The sequence below is a fragment of the Mobula birostris genome, chromosome 3 (assembly GCF_030028105.1).
Source record: "Mobula birostris isolate sMobBir1 chromosome 3, sMobBir1.hap1, whole genome shotgun sequence".
In the NCBI taxonomy this organism is placed as follows: Eukaryota; Metazoa; Chordata; class Chondrichthyes; order Myliobatiformes; family Myliobatidae; genus Mobula; species Mobula birostris.
The window spans coordinates 125,637,052-125,651,299 of NC_092372.1; positions in this window are offsets into that span (position 1 = coordinate 125,637,052).

The window sequence follows — 14,248 nt, forward strand, 5'->3', positions numbered from 1 at the left end:
ATGGATTAAATTTGATGTTCACAATGTGTTCTCCACATCGGGGAACCACACAGTGTATGGGTGACCACTTCACAGAGTAATTCTATTCAGTCCACAGGGGTGAATGGGAGCTTCTACCTGCCTGTCACTAGGGGAAGGTGATAGGTAGGTGAGAAGATGTAAGAAGTCAGAGTGGGGAATAGAAGAAGAGGGAGGAGGAGAGAATTTTTTTTACTGGATGGGGAAATCAATATTCATGCCATCAATTTGGAGGATACCCAGATGGAATACAAGATGTTGTGGGTGGCCACAAGAAGAGGCCAAGGACTGACATGTCAGAATGAGAATGGGAATCGGAATTAAAATGCTCGGCTACGGGGAAGTTCTGCTTTTGGCAGATGCTTGATGAAGGTTACACCATCTCACTTTGTATATGTAAACCTTCCTGACCAAAGAGTGATTTCAACAATTTCAATTTGGAATGCCAGTCTTTGTACTTTCCTCGTTTCTTTTCCATTAATAATTTCACACAGTAATTCATGCTAATTCCAGATATCCGTTTAGTTATGCTCTCATGGCTTTATCACCTTCGTCAGTTGGCCCAGTAATCCCTTTTGTCATAGAATACCACTGGACAGAAATAGGCCTCGTCCCCATGTAATCCATGCAAACCTGATCTTCTGCCCAGTTTTACCTACCTGCACCTGGACCATATTCCCCCAAACCCTTCCCATCTACATTCCTATTCAAACTTATCTTAAGAGTAACAATCAAACCTATATCCAACACTTCTGCTGGCAACTAGTTCTACACGCGCTACCCTCGAGGTCAGGGGCTTGCAAGCTGGGTCCAAGAATCCCTGGTTAATGGTAGGGGTCCATGGCAGAAAAAGTTTAGGAACCCCTGCTCTGGATGAAGAAGTTTCCCCACATACTCTCCTTAAGTTTCCCTACATATTTTCCTTAACTGCGGGAGGAGAAGATGGCAGCATGATGCAGCTCGCAGCAGCCACTCTGGTGGTGATGTCTGCTATTTGTCAAGTAGGGTGCCGTGCACAATCCTGATTTGATGGAGATGGACATGAGAGCACGGAAGAACATCTGGTGAAACTTCTGAAATGCCTGCTTCGCTGCCGCTGCTGCTGCTACTGTGTGGTCCAGAATTTGAGGAGGAGAAGGCCCCGAGTCCTCGGCTTTGCTTGTTGCTTGGCAGCTGGGGTGGGGTCAAAGCGCTCAGCAGAGGATTGTGCTCGGAGAGGCTGTGTCAGAGGGGCTGGTCAGAGGCTCAAAGTTTTCTGACGGACTCAGAGTCCGCTGCGGTCGGGTGCTTCCAATGGTGCTGCATCGGCAAGTTGGCGGCGCTTGGAGGTTCATGGCAGGGAGAGTTTCTCCCTTCTGCTGCCTGCGTGAGATGATGAGGCTATCGGGACTCTGAGATTTTTCTTTACCGTGCCCATGGTCTGCTCTTTATCAGATTATAGTATTGCTTTGCACTGTTGTAACTATATGTTATAATTATGTGGTTTTGTCAGTTTTATTCTTGGTTTGTCCTGTATTTTCTTGTGATATCATTCTGGAGGAACGTTGTATAATTTCTTAATGCATGCATTTCTAAATGACAATAAACGAGGACTGAGTGTCCTCATAATCTAAAAAAAAATCTAATCCAACTGTTTCACCTTTTCACCTAACCTATGACCACTAGTTCTAGTCTCACCAAATCTGAGGGAGGAAACGCCTGTATGTTTTCACCTTATCTATACCCCCATTCCTCAAAAGATCTCCTTCATTATCCTGTGCTCCAACCTATGCAACCTCTTCTTTTCATTCAGGTCCTCAAGTGCCAGCAGTATCTTTGTAAATTTTACTCTGCACTCTTTCAATTTTGTTGTTTAATTTCTCCTAGCTTGTACTCCATCCTAAGAAAAATGAGCAATAGACAATAGACAACAGACAATAGGTGCAAGAGTAGGCCATTCGGACCTTCGAGCCAGCACCGCCATTCACTGTGATCATGGCTGATCATCCACAGTCAGTACCCCGTTCCTGCCTTCTCCCCATATCCCTTGACTCCGCTATCTTTAAGAGCTCTATCTAACTCTTTCCTGAAAGCATCCAGAGAATTGGCCTCCACTGTCTTCTGAGGCAGAGCATTCTACAGATCCACCACTCTCTGGGTGAAAAAGTTTATGCTCAACTCCATTGTAAATGGCCTACCCCTTATTCTCAAACTGTGGCCTCTGGTTCTGGGCTCCCTCAACATCAGGAACATGTTTCCTGCCTCTAGCGTGTCCAATCCCTTAATAATCTTATATGTTTCAATCAAATCCCCTCTCATCCTTCTGAATTCCAGTGTACAATCCCAGTCGCTCCAATCTTTCAACATATGACAGTCCCGCCGTCCCAGGAATTATCCTCGTGCACCTCTGCTGTACTCCCTCAATAGCAAGAATGTCCTTCCTCAAATTTGGAGACCAAAACTGCGCACAAACTGCACCAGGGCCCTGTACAACTGCAGAAGGACCTCTTTGCTCCTAAACTCCCCTTGTGATGAAGGCCAACATGCCATTAGCTTTCTTCACTACCTGCTGTACCTGCATGCTTACTTTCAGTGACTGATGAACAAGGACACCAAGGTCTCGTTGTACTTCCCCTTTTCCTAACTTGACACCATTCAAATAGTAATCTGCCTTCCTGTTCTTGCCACCAAAGTGGATAACCTCACACTTATCCACATTAAACTGCATCTGCCATGCATCTGCCCACTTACCCAACCTGTCCAAGTCACCCTGCATTATCTCAACATCCTCCGCACATTTCACACTGCCACCCAGCTTTGCGTCATCTGCAAATTTGCTAATGTTACTTTTAATCCCTTCCTCTAAATCATTAATGTATATTGTAAATAGCTGCGGTCCCAGCACCAAGCCTTGCGGTACCCCACTAGTCACTGCCTGCCATTCTGAAAGGGACCCGTTAATCCCTACTCTTTGTTTCCTGTCTGCCAACCAATTTTCTATCCATGTCAGTACCCTAGCCCCAATACCATGTGCTCTAATTTTGCCCACTAATCTCCTATATCTTATCTCCTTTGACCTTATCAAAGGCTTTCTGAAAGTCCAGGTACACTACTTCCACTGGCTCTCCCTTGTCCCTTTTCATAGTTACATCCTCAAAAAATTCCAGAAGATTAGTCAAGCATGATTTCCCCTTCATAAATCCATGCTGACTCAGACTGATCCTGTTACTGCTATCCAAATATGTCGCTATTTCATCCTTTATAATTGAGCAGGAGGAGGCCAGGTAAGGTGACATTTTGCCTCTGAGTCTGTTGGGTCACTTATTGCATCTAGTGCTCCCGATTTGCTTCCTCTACACTGGGGGTGGGGGGATATGCTGCAGTTAGGTAGGCCACTTCATCAAACGTCTTTACTCCATTCACCGCAACAATCAGGATCTCCCAGTGACCACCCATTTCAATTCCACTTCCAATTCTCACACTGACATGACTGTCCACGGCTTCCACCACTGCCACCATGAGGCCAAACTCAGGTTGGAGGAGCAATACTTCATATTTGGTCTGGGTAGTCTCCATACCAACAGTAGGAAAATCGATTTCTCTAATTTCCCTCTATTCCCCTCCCCAATGCTTTTTTTTTTGTTTTCCCTCTTTCTGGTGGCCCTCTCACACCTTCTCTTGTTCCTCCCCACCACTATGACCAGCCATCAACTCCTCTGGCTTCTCAACTCCTTCTCTTTATTACATTTTATATTGTCCTCTCCTGTCAGATTCCTTCTTTACGAAATGAAATATCTTTATTGCCATTGCACAGTACAGTTGTCATGCACCAATACAGCGAAAATGAGTTTGCAACTCTCATACTCAATGCTATAAAACAACAAATAAAATAAATAAACAATAAATAAAATCAAGTAACCAGCCAGTACAAGCAATGTCCAGCAGTACAAAAGCACAACTCAGATGCATGACGGCCATAAAACCAGTATTAAGGTAGCAATATAATAAATTTATGGATGATGCTTGATCGATTGGTTCAGAGCAATTATAGCTCCAGGGAAAAAGCTATTTTTCAGTCTGGAAGTGCGGGCATAGAAAATCTTATAGCATCTGCCAGATGGAAGAAGTTCAAACAGATGATGGCATGGGTGTGTATTGTCCTTACAGATGTTTGTAGCTTTCCTTAGGCAGTGAGAGCTGTAGCTGTCCTCCAGGGCTGGGAGCTGTATCCCGATGATCTTCAGTGCGTTAGAGATGACCCGCTGAAGTGCTTTCCTATCAGCTGCTGTACAACTGAGATACCACATAGAGATGCAGTATGTTAAGATGCTCTCTATGGTGCAGCGGTATCAACCTTGTACCTCTTCCACCTATCACCTCCTAGTTTCTCACATCACTCCCTTTCATCCCCCCATTCCCTTTCAACACTCCCACTCCACTCACTTACCGTCCCCCTCACCGTGTCTCACCAGCTTGTGCTCTTCCCAACCCCCCTATCTTCCTGTTGTGGTTTGAGCCCCCTTCCTCTCCATTTCTGACAGAGGGCCTCTGCCTGAAAGTTTGACTGTTGATTTCCCTCCATAGAAGCTGCCTGACCTGTTGAGTTGCTCCGGCATTTTGCGTGTGTCATCTAAAACAATTATCCTCTCTCCAGAGATCAGTTTCGGAAACGGAATCAGATTTACCATCACTGCTTCAATGACGTGAAAATGTGACATCTTGCTGCAGCAGTATGTGCAAAGACATAAAAGCACTATCAATTGGAAAAATAACTAAATAGTATAAAAAGGAACAGAGTGGTAGTGTTCACGGGTTCATGGACCAATCAAGTATCTGATGTCAGAGGGGAAGAAGCTATTTCAGAGTCATTATAAGACTATAAGATACAGGGGGCAGAATTAGCCTATTTGCCCATGGAGTTTGTTCCACCATTTCATCCTGGCTGATCCATTTTCCCCTCAGCCCCAGTCTCCTGTCTTCCCCCCTTCATGCCCTGACTAATCAAGAATTGATCAACCTCTGCCTTAAATACACCCAATGACTTGGGCTCCACAGCCGCCCGTGGCAATGAAATCCACAGATTCACCACTCTCTGGCTAAAGAAATTCCTCCTCATCTCAATTCTAAACGGACAGCCCTCTATTCTGAGTCTGCGTCCATTGGTTTTAGACTTCCCCACCATAGGAAACGTCTTTTCCACATCCAGTCTATCAAGGCCTGTCTTCAGTGGATCTTCAGGCTCATTTACCTGCTCCCTGTTGGCAGTAACAAGAAGAGGGCATGTCCCAGATGACAAGGGTCCGAGTGATGGATGCCACCTTCTTGAGGCACTGTCCCTCAAGATGTCATTGATGGAGGGGAGGGCTGTGCCCCTGATGGAGATGTCTGTATCTACATTGCTGGTAGGTCTTGTGGAGAGGACGATTGTGCCTGTGATGGAGATGGCTGTATCTACATTGATGGCAGGTCCGATGGAAGGGATAATTGTGCGTGTGATGGAGATGGCTGTGTCTACGTTGCTCAATGACCTGATGAGTTTTTGACCTTGTCTTTAATTATCTTCCCTATGATGAGCTGCCTGGCTTTGTGTCCAGAACAAAAGTGTCTGAGCTGATCACTGTCATTGAGAAATGTCGTGCACAAAGATTTATCTGACTCTAGTATACTAATAACCTTCTCTGTGAAGTGACTTCAAACCTGCTGCGGTCTACAGCAGATATGAGGAGTAACAGAATAATTTAGCATCCGCCTAATCACTGGACCAGCTGAATTCACAAACACCAGAAAATCCAAAGCAACACACACAAAACGCTGGAGCAACTCAGCAGCTGAGGAAACATCTATGGAAAAGTGTTAACAGTCAATGCCTCGGGCTGGGATCCTTCTTCGGGACTGAGAAGGAAGGGGGAAGATGCCTGAGTACAAAGGTGGGAGGGAGGAGGGGAAAGAGGCTAGCTGGAAGGTGATAGGTGAAGCCAGGTGGGTGGGAAAGGTCAAGGGCTGAAGGAGAAAGAATTGGATAGGAGAGGAGAGTGGAGAGTAGGAGAAAGGGAAGGAGGAGGAGATGAAGGAGGGAGTAGGAGGCAAGTTAGAAGAGGTGAAAGGTCAGAATGGGGAATAGAGGAAGGGGGCAGGTACTTAATTTGCTGGTTTGGTACTGAGTGAGTCTGCAGAGATGGCCAAAGGTTCCACTCTGGAGGTGTGTGCCATGCTGCAGCTTCTGTAGATTCATTTACACCATCATCGTGCGTCAAGCAGCAACTTCTACTCCTGTAATCAACTACACAAATTCCACTGACACAGCTTGTGTCTAGTAGAGAGTAAAAATGGAAAACACCGTCTGGGTGGTAGTTACACCACCTCGGACATCGAGAGTTATTGTGTGCAGACAAGTTTGGTTCTTTTAAATACTTAGTTCAATGTTTGATTATGAAATAACTTCACACACACCTCAGAATGACTTTGGAAGCATACACTTGAGTTTAGGTAACATGACATCACTGAAGATGGCTTGAATGTTTGCTTTAGCTTCTGAAGTGTGAACTGCTGCAATCATTGAACAAAGCTTTCAAAGGTTTGGGAATTTCCTCTCTGCACTGTTTTTCATTTATAAGTGACTAAACATTATGGATTGCATCCCTAAATAGGACTGCTGGCTTAAAAGAGGTCAGCTCTGGGTCAACAGTTACATGTTTCTATTATGCAAACAATTGTGCAAGCTGTGGCCTACTCCAGATATCTGAGCCTGTGATTGGCATTGATCCAAACGGTGCGCTGAGAGAGTGCTATCTACTTGTGGGTGGGGTGCATTTTTCTGACCAGAAAGCTGACACTTGCTCCATTCTTTAGGCAGTTGTTATCCAATGTTATCCAAGATGGCATCGAGCTTCAACCTCCATTGATTCACAATGCAGATTTAGCTGTTCATTAACTATTTAATTTTAAATTGTTTTTTAGGTTTCTAATGTTGGTTTTGAGAATAGAGAGGGGAGTTAGGGATCAGGTTAGGGTTTAGGGACGGGGATGTGGGGGAATTAGAGTTAGGCTGGAGTCAAAGCCTCCGCTTGGCATTCAGTGATGTGGATGTGGGGCGTGCCTCCTCCCGCTGAGTTGTCGGAAGGTTCCGTATTCGGAGTTCTGTGTGGGTTGGAGGAATGACCCTTGAGTTTGCGAATCGGTGATACTGGAGTTTCAGGGCTAGTGTTTAGGGTCCTGTCATTGGTAAGTCCAGAGTTTGAGGCCTAGTGTTTGGTGATTGACATACTCTGGGATAAATGTCCTCTGGAAGATCAAGTCTGGAGGCCTGTCCTAGCGTTAAAGGTCTGCGTATGTGTGTGCGTGAGAGGGACAAGCCTGGAGGCCTGTCCTAGGGTTAAAGCCTGCACATGTGCTTGGTTGGGAGGGAGGAGTGGGGTTTGTTATTCCTGTTCTTGTTTGTTGCTTGTCGTGTTCTGTATTGTTCTGCCAAGCATTGTGGGTAAGCAATGTTGGCACTGGAATGTGTGGTGACACCCGTGGGCTGCCCCCAGCACATTCTTCGGATGGACTGTGTAAATGACACATTTCACTGTCTTTTCCGATATATGCATTACAAATAATCTTGAATCTTGAATCTTGAATGTAGTTGTGAAAAATCTTGTGGCAATGGAGCTTAGATAGTGGTGGCAATCCAATGTAATTTATCTCCAAACTAAAGAAAAAGCATCTCAGGATGTATATTGTATGCATTAAATTGTACCTTTGAACCTTTGAACCCTTGTTCCATGGTTTATTATTCCTTCAATTGCTATGCAGTGCTGATAGTACTATTGATTGGCTAAGATTATACCATTACAGTTTGTGGGATTTATCTCCATAAATTAACACTAGGAAAATATCCCAATGGTGCTGAGGTACCCTTTGCTTTCTTATTATTTGCCAGGCCATCAACAATACAGGTAGCTGGCCACATGAAGTGCACTGTAAAATGAGTTCAAAGTTATCCATAAATAATCTAAGGTTATTTGTTAAATGTAGTCCCATAGATTTGAACAACATGGAAGCAGGCTCTTCAGCCCATCGTGTTTAATACTGACCGTCATGCCAATCAATACTAATCCAACTAGCTTGCGTTATGTTCCTCTATGCCCTGCTCATTCAAGGACATGTCAAGATGTCCCTTGAATGTTCCTGTCTCCACCACCTCCTGTGGCAGCTCATTCCAGATACCAAGTCTTTGTGTGAAAAAGTTACCCCTCCATTCTCCTTTGAACCTCCTCCCCTTCATCTTAAACGTATAGTTTTAGACAGCCCTACCATGGCAAACAAACTATGGCCAACTACCTAATCTAATCTTCTCACAAATTTATGTACCTCTGTCATGTCATGTCATTTGTCTCCCACCTTCAACCCAGAACGAGGGGTCACAGTTTGAGGATAAGGGGGAAGCCTTTTAGGACTGAGATTAGGAGAAACTTCTTCACACAGAGAGTGGTGAATCTGTGGAATTCTCTGCCACAGGAAACAGTTGAGGCCAGTTCATTGGCTATATTTAAGAGGGAGTTAGATATGGCCCTTGTGGCTACGGGGATCAGGGGGTATGGAGGGAAGGCTGGTGCAGGGTTCTGAGTTGGATGATCAGCCATGATCATAATAAATGTTGGTGCAGGCTCGAAGGGCCGAATGGCCTACTCCTGCACCTATTTTCTATGTTTCTATGTTTCACTCTAGGGAAAACAATTCCAGCCTACTCAATCACAATATTCAAGCAACGCAAACAATAGGAAACCTGCAGATGCTGGAAATTCAAGCAACACACATCAAAGTTGCTGGTGAACGCAGCAGGCCAGGCAGCATCTCTAGGAAGAAGTACAGTCGACGTTTCAGGCCAAGACCCTTCATCAGAACTAACTGAAGGAAGGGCTAGTAAGAAATTTGAAAGTGGGAGGGGGAGGGGGAGATCCAAAATGATAGGAGAAGACAGGAGGGGGAGGGATGGAGCCAAGAACTGGACAGGTGATTGGCAAAGGGGATACGAGAGGATCATGGGACAGGAGGTCCGGGAAGAAAGACAGCGTGGGGGGAAACCCAGAGGATGGGCAAGGGGTATAGTCAGAGAGACAGAGGGAGAAAAAGGAGAGTGAGAAAAAGAATGTATGTATAAAATTAAATAACGGATGGGGTACGAGGGGGAGGTGGGGCATTAGCGGAAGTTAGAGAAGTCGATGTTCATGCTACCAGGTTGGAGGCTACCCAGACGGAATATAAGGTGTTGTTCCTCCAACCTGAGTGTGACTTCATCTTTACAGTAGAGGAGGCCGTGGATAGACATGTCAGAATGGGAATGGGATGTGGAATTAAAATGTGTGGCCACCAGGAGATCCTGCTTTCTCTGGCGGACAGAACGTAGGTGTTCAGCAAAGCGGTCTCCCAGTCTGCGTCGGGTCTCGCCAATATATAGAAGGCCACATCGGGAGCACCGGACGCAGTATATCACCCCAGCTGACTCACAGGTGAAGTGTCGCCTCTCCTGGAAGGACTGTTTGGGGCCCTGAATGGTGGTGAGGGAGGAAGTGTAAGGGCATGTGTAGCACTTGTTCCGCTTACACGGATAAGTGCCAGAAGGGAGATCAGTGGGGAGGGATGGGGGGGACGAATGGACAAGGGAGTCGCGTAGGGAGCGATCCCTGTGGAAAGCAGAGGAGGGGGGGAGGGAACGATATGCTTAGTGGTTGGATCCCGTTGGAGGTGGCGGAAGTTACGGAGAATTATATGTTGGACCCGGAGGCTGGTGGGGTGGTAGGTGAGGACCAGGGGAACCCTATTCCTAGTGGGGTGGCGGGAGGATGGAGTGAGAGCAGATGTACGTGAAATGAGGGAGATGCTTTTGAGAGCAGAGTTGATAGTGGAGGAAGGGAAGCCCCTTTCTTTAAAAAAGGAGGATATTTCCCTCATCCTGGAATGAAAAGCTTCATCCTGAGAGCAGATGCGGCGGAGACGGAGGAATTGCGAGAAGGGGATGGCATTTTTGCAAGAGACAGTGTGAGAAGAGGAATAGTCCAGATAGCTGTGAGAGTCAGTAGGCTTATAGTAGACATCAGTGGATAAGCTGTCTCCAGAGACAGAGACAGAAAGATCTAGAAAGTGGAGGGCCGTGTCGGAAGTGCACCAGATAAACTTGAGGGCAGGGTGAAAGTTGGAGGCAAAGTTAATAAAGTCAACGAGCTCAGCATGCGTGCAGGAAGCAGCACCAATGCAGTCATCGATGTAGCGAAGGAAAAGTGGGGGCAGATACCAGAATAGGCACGGAACTTAGATTGTTCCACAAAGCCAACAAAAAGGCAGGCATAGCTAGGACCCATGCGAGTGCCCATAGCTACACCTTTAGTCTGGAGGAAGTGGGAGGAGCCAAAAGAGAAATTATTAAGAGTAAGGACTAATTCCGCTAGACGGAGCAGAGTGGTGGTAGAGGGAAACTGATTAGGTCTGGAATCCAAAAAGAAGCGGAGAGCTTTGAGACCTTCTTGATGGGGGATGGAAGTATATAGGTACTGGACATCCATGGTGAAAATAAAGCGGTGAGGGCCAGGGAACTTAAAATCATCGAAAAGTTTAAGAATGTGAGAAGTGTCACGAACATAGGTAGGAAGGGATTGAACAAGGGGGGATAAAACCGTGTGGAGGTATGCAGAAACGAGTTCGGTGGGGCAGGAGCAAGCTGAGACAATAGGTCGGCCAGGACAGGCAGGTTTGTGGATCTTGGGTAGGAGGTAGAAACGGGAAGTGTGAGGTGTGGGAACTATAAGGTTGGTAGCAGTGGATGGGAGATCCCCTGAGTGGATAAAGTCGGTGATGGTGTGGGAGACAATGGCCTGGTGCTCCTTTGTGGGGTCACGATATTCAGCATTTAGATTTACTTATCACATGTACATCAAAATTGGATGACGGGGTGGAGATACGTCTCTACCAAACAGGGTCTAAGGTGGACCTTCCCAACTTTCCCTCGGCTAACCTGCAGGTCACCCTTGGACAAAGTGTAGCACCTGCTCAGCCATCCCCACCCCCCACAGGAGCAGCTGGTGCATATCACAATTCCAGATTATGTGACCACTGATGCCAGGCAGACAATCTCTGAAGAGTATTGATAATGGCTGGGGTCACCTGTCTTGTAAAGACACTGCCCAAAAGAAGACAATGGCAAACCACTTCTGTAGAAAAATTTTCCAAGAACAATCATTATCATGGGACCATGATCACCCACGTCATACCACACGGCACATAATGATGATGACTGTACTGCTGCCACAAAATAACACATTTCTTGTCATAACCCTGATTATGACCTGTAAGTCAGGCAGAGTTTTACTTATCCTGAGTGCATTTCTGGGACAGTTGGGGACTGGGCAGCCAGCTGATCACTGTGAACAGGTTTACCAGCCCATCAATCAGCTGTGAGTTCATTTTTCGGAGAATTGGGGGGTAGGGCTATGACACAGCATGTAACGAACGAATGGTCGGGGGAGGCAGCCAGCTGGTCGCTGTGTTCTCAGTGAACAGGTTTGTCATCCCATCACTCAGCTGTGAGTTTGTTTTCCTGACTGACAAAGTTATAAAGCACTGTTTCATGACTTCATCACGACACAGCACATAATGATGAGGCTGATATCAAAATATACAATGAAATGCTTGTTTTGCGTTAACAACCTACAGAGCCAAGGGTGTGCTGGGTACAGGCAGCAAGTGTCATCACTCATCCCAGCACCAACATACCATGCCCACAACGCAGAACACAACAAGCAACAAAACAACAACAGCAAAACAAACTCCATTCCTCCCTCCCACTAGTGCAGGAAGAAGAAGAAAGCCCTTAACTCAGAGTGGAGTCATCGGGACGCCGTCATGACAACATTTTTTTTAGTAGACTTTCTTATTTTTACGAGGCTGAGTTGCTAGCTTGATGCTCAACCCAGCACAGATGGAAAGTGTGCAAGGGAGCCGGCTGGTTTCGAGCTCGGGAGCCTTTGCTCCGAAGTCCGGCGCTGATGCCACTAAGCCACCAGCAGGGCATCTCCTTGCAACTGAAATCCTCCAAACCCGGTAACATCCTTGTGAGTCTCTTCCATGCCATTTCTGACTTAACCATACCCTTCCTATAATGTGGCAGTCAGAACTGCTCAACAACTAGGTAGAATAATTTGACAATTCACAATGAGTAATGTATGAAGGAATCAACAATATATAGAATGATTTTCTGCACGCTGAAAATCTTGTAGTTAATCGTTCTGTCAGATTCTACAAGATTTACCCATGCTAACCCTGAGGAAAAAGCACTTGGCATTGATACTAAACCCAGAGAGTTGATTAGGTAGAAAAGCTTCAACTTTAACCCACCATTCTGGTGATGAACTGTGACCTCCCCTATCCAGGACGTATCACTTTGTTTTTCTTTTGATCTGCTCTGGCTAGGAAGAAACATTCATTGGAATTAGAACTGGAATGTGTTTATTGTTGTCACATGTATCGAGATAAAGTGAAAAGCTTGCCTTGAATGGTGTTCATACAGATCAAATCATAACACAGTGCATTGAGGTAGAATAAAGTAACATAACAACAGAATGCAGAATAGAGTGTAACAGCTACAGAGAAAGTGCAGTGCAGGTAAAAATGAAGATCATAATGAGGAAGATTATGAAGTCAACAGTCAAGCTTATGATACAAAGGATCTATTTTCTGAGGCCTCTGTTGGTCAGGGACAACCATTGTGTCCTAGCCATCTAGATACGCAAGCATGGGCAGTACAGTATGGGAACGCAAACACGAGGAAATCTGTGGATGCTGGAAATTCAAGAAATTCATGCTGGAAAGTGGGAGGGGGAGTGGGGAGATCCGAAATGATAGGAGAAGACAGGAGGGGGAGGGATGGAGCTAAGAACTGGAAAGTTGATTGGCAAGAAGATACAAGGCTGGAGAAGGGAGAGGTTTTCACTTGTGTCTTCTTGCTAATCAGCTTTCCAGTTCTTATCTCCATCCCTCCCCCTCCTGTCTTCTCCTATCATTTCGGATCTCCCCCCACCCACCCCCTCCCACTTTCAAATCTCTTACTATCTCTTCTTTCAGTTAGTCTTGATGAAGGGTCTGGGCCGGAATCGTCGACTGTACCTCTTCCTAGAGATGCTGCCTGGCCTGCTGTGTTCACCAGCATTTTGTGTGTGTTGAGTACAGTGTGGGCAGCAGCTCCCTCTCTCTCTGCATCTGATGAACCAAAGGAACGGCAGAGACCGATAAGTTTGGCACCAGCGACATCACAGGGATTGCCAGTCAGCACTGAACTCAACGTAGGACGGCCTTAGGGACTCTAACTCTGGATGTTTCCCTCAGGATATACTCCAGAAGCCTTCCCCATGAGTGGGTATAGCCGCAAGGCAGCGGAGGTTTGAGATCAGAGTTTTCCTTCTGCTACATGATCTGCCAGCCAGGGCTGATGAACCCTCTCCGTCCAAAGCGATTGGTTTTAAGGGACCAGTAACCCACCTTTGCCCCTTCTCCTGTCAGTAGAAATGGTTCAGCCAGGCGCAGTAGCTAAACCACACGTGCAGGCCATGAGTTGGACTTGGCTGTCTGAGATGCCTCCACTGGGGGCATTTAATAGGTAGAGGTACCTTGTCCCCTTTACCTCCCCTGGCTCTAACAACATTAAGGAACATAAGGAACTAGATAATAATCTAAACAGTGGTCTAGGAACTGTCCTTGAGCCCGGTGGTACGTGCTTTCAGGCTTTTGTATCTCCTGACCGACGGAAGAGGGGAGAAGAGGGAATGTCCAGGGTGGGTTCAAGCTGCTTTAAATGACGACTGCAGGCACTGTATATGCACAGTGAAGCTGCAGCTCGAGATAATAAAACAGAACTGACCCAAATAGTACATTTGAGATGCGTTATACCAAAGACTGGCTAGAATATTATTCATGTTTTCGGAAGTAGAATGTGACATAACTTGACTTGGATTCTCATAGATATAAAAAAACCGAGCCATGATCTGCTTGGTAAATTCCATATATATTAAGAGTTCAGCAGAATGGATCCAGCAATAGAAATCAAATACCACAGATGCTGGAAATCTGAAACAAAAACAGAAAGAGCTAAAAAGTTCTCTGCAGGTTGGATGGCATCTGTGGAAAGTGGAACTAAATTTATGCTTCAGGTCAAACTTGATTTGTCAGGACTGTGAAACCGAGAAAGGAACTTGGTTTTTAAGTTTTAGTGAGAATGGGGAGG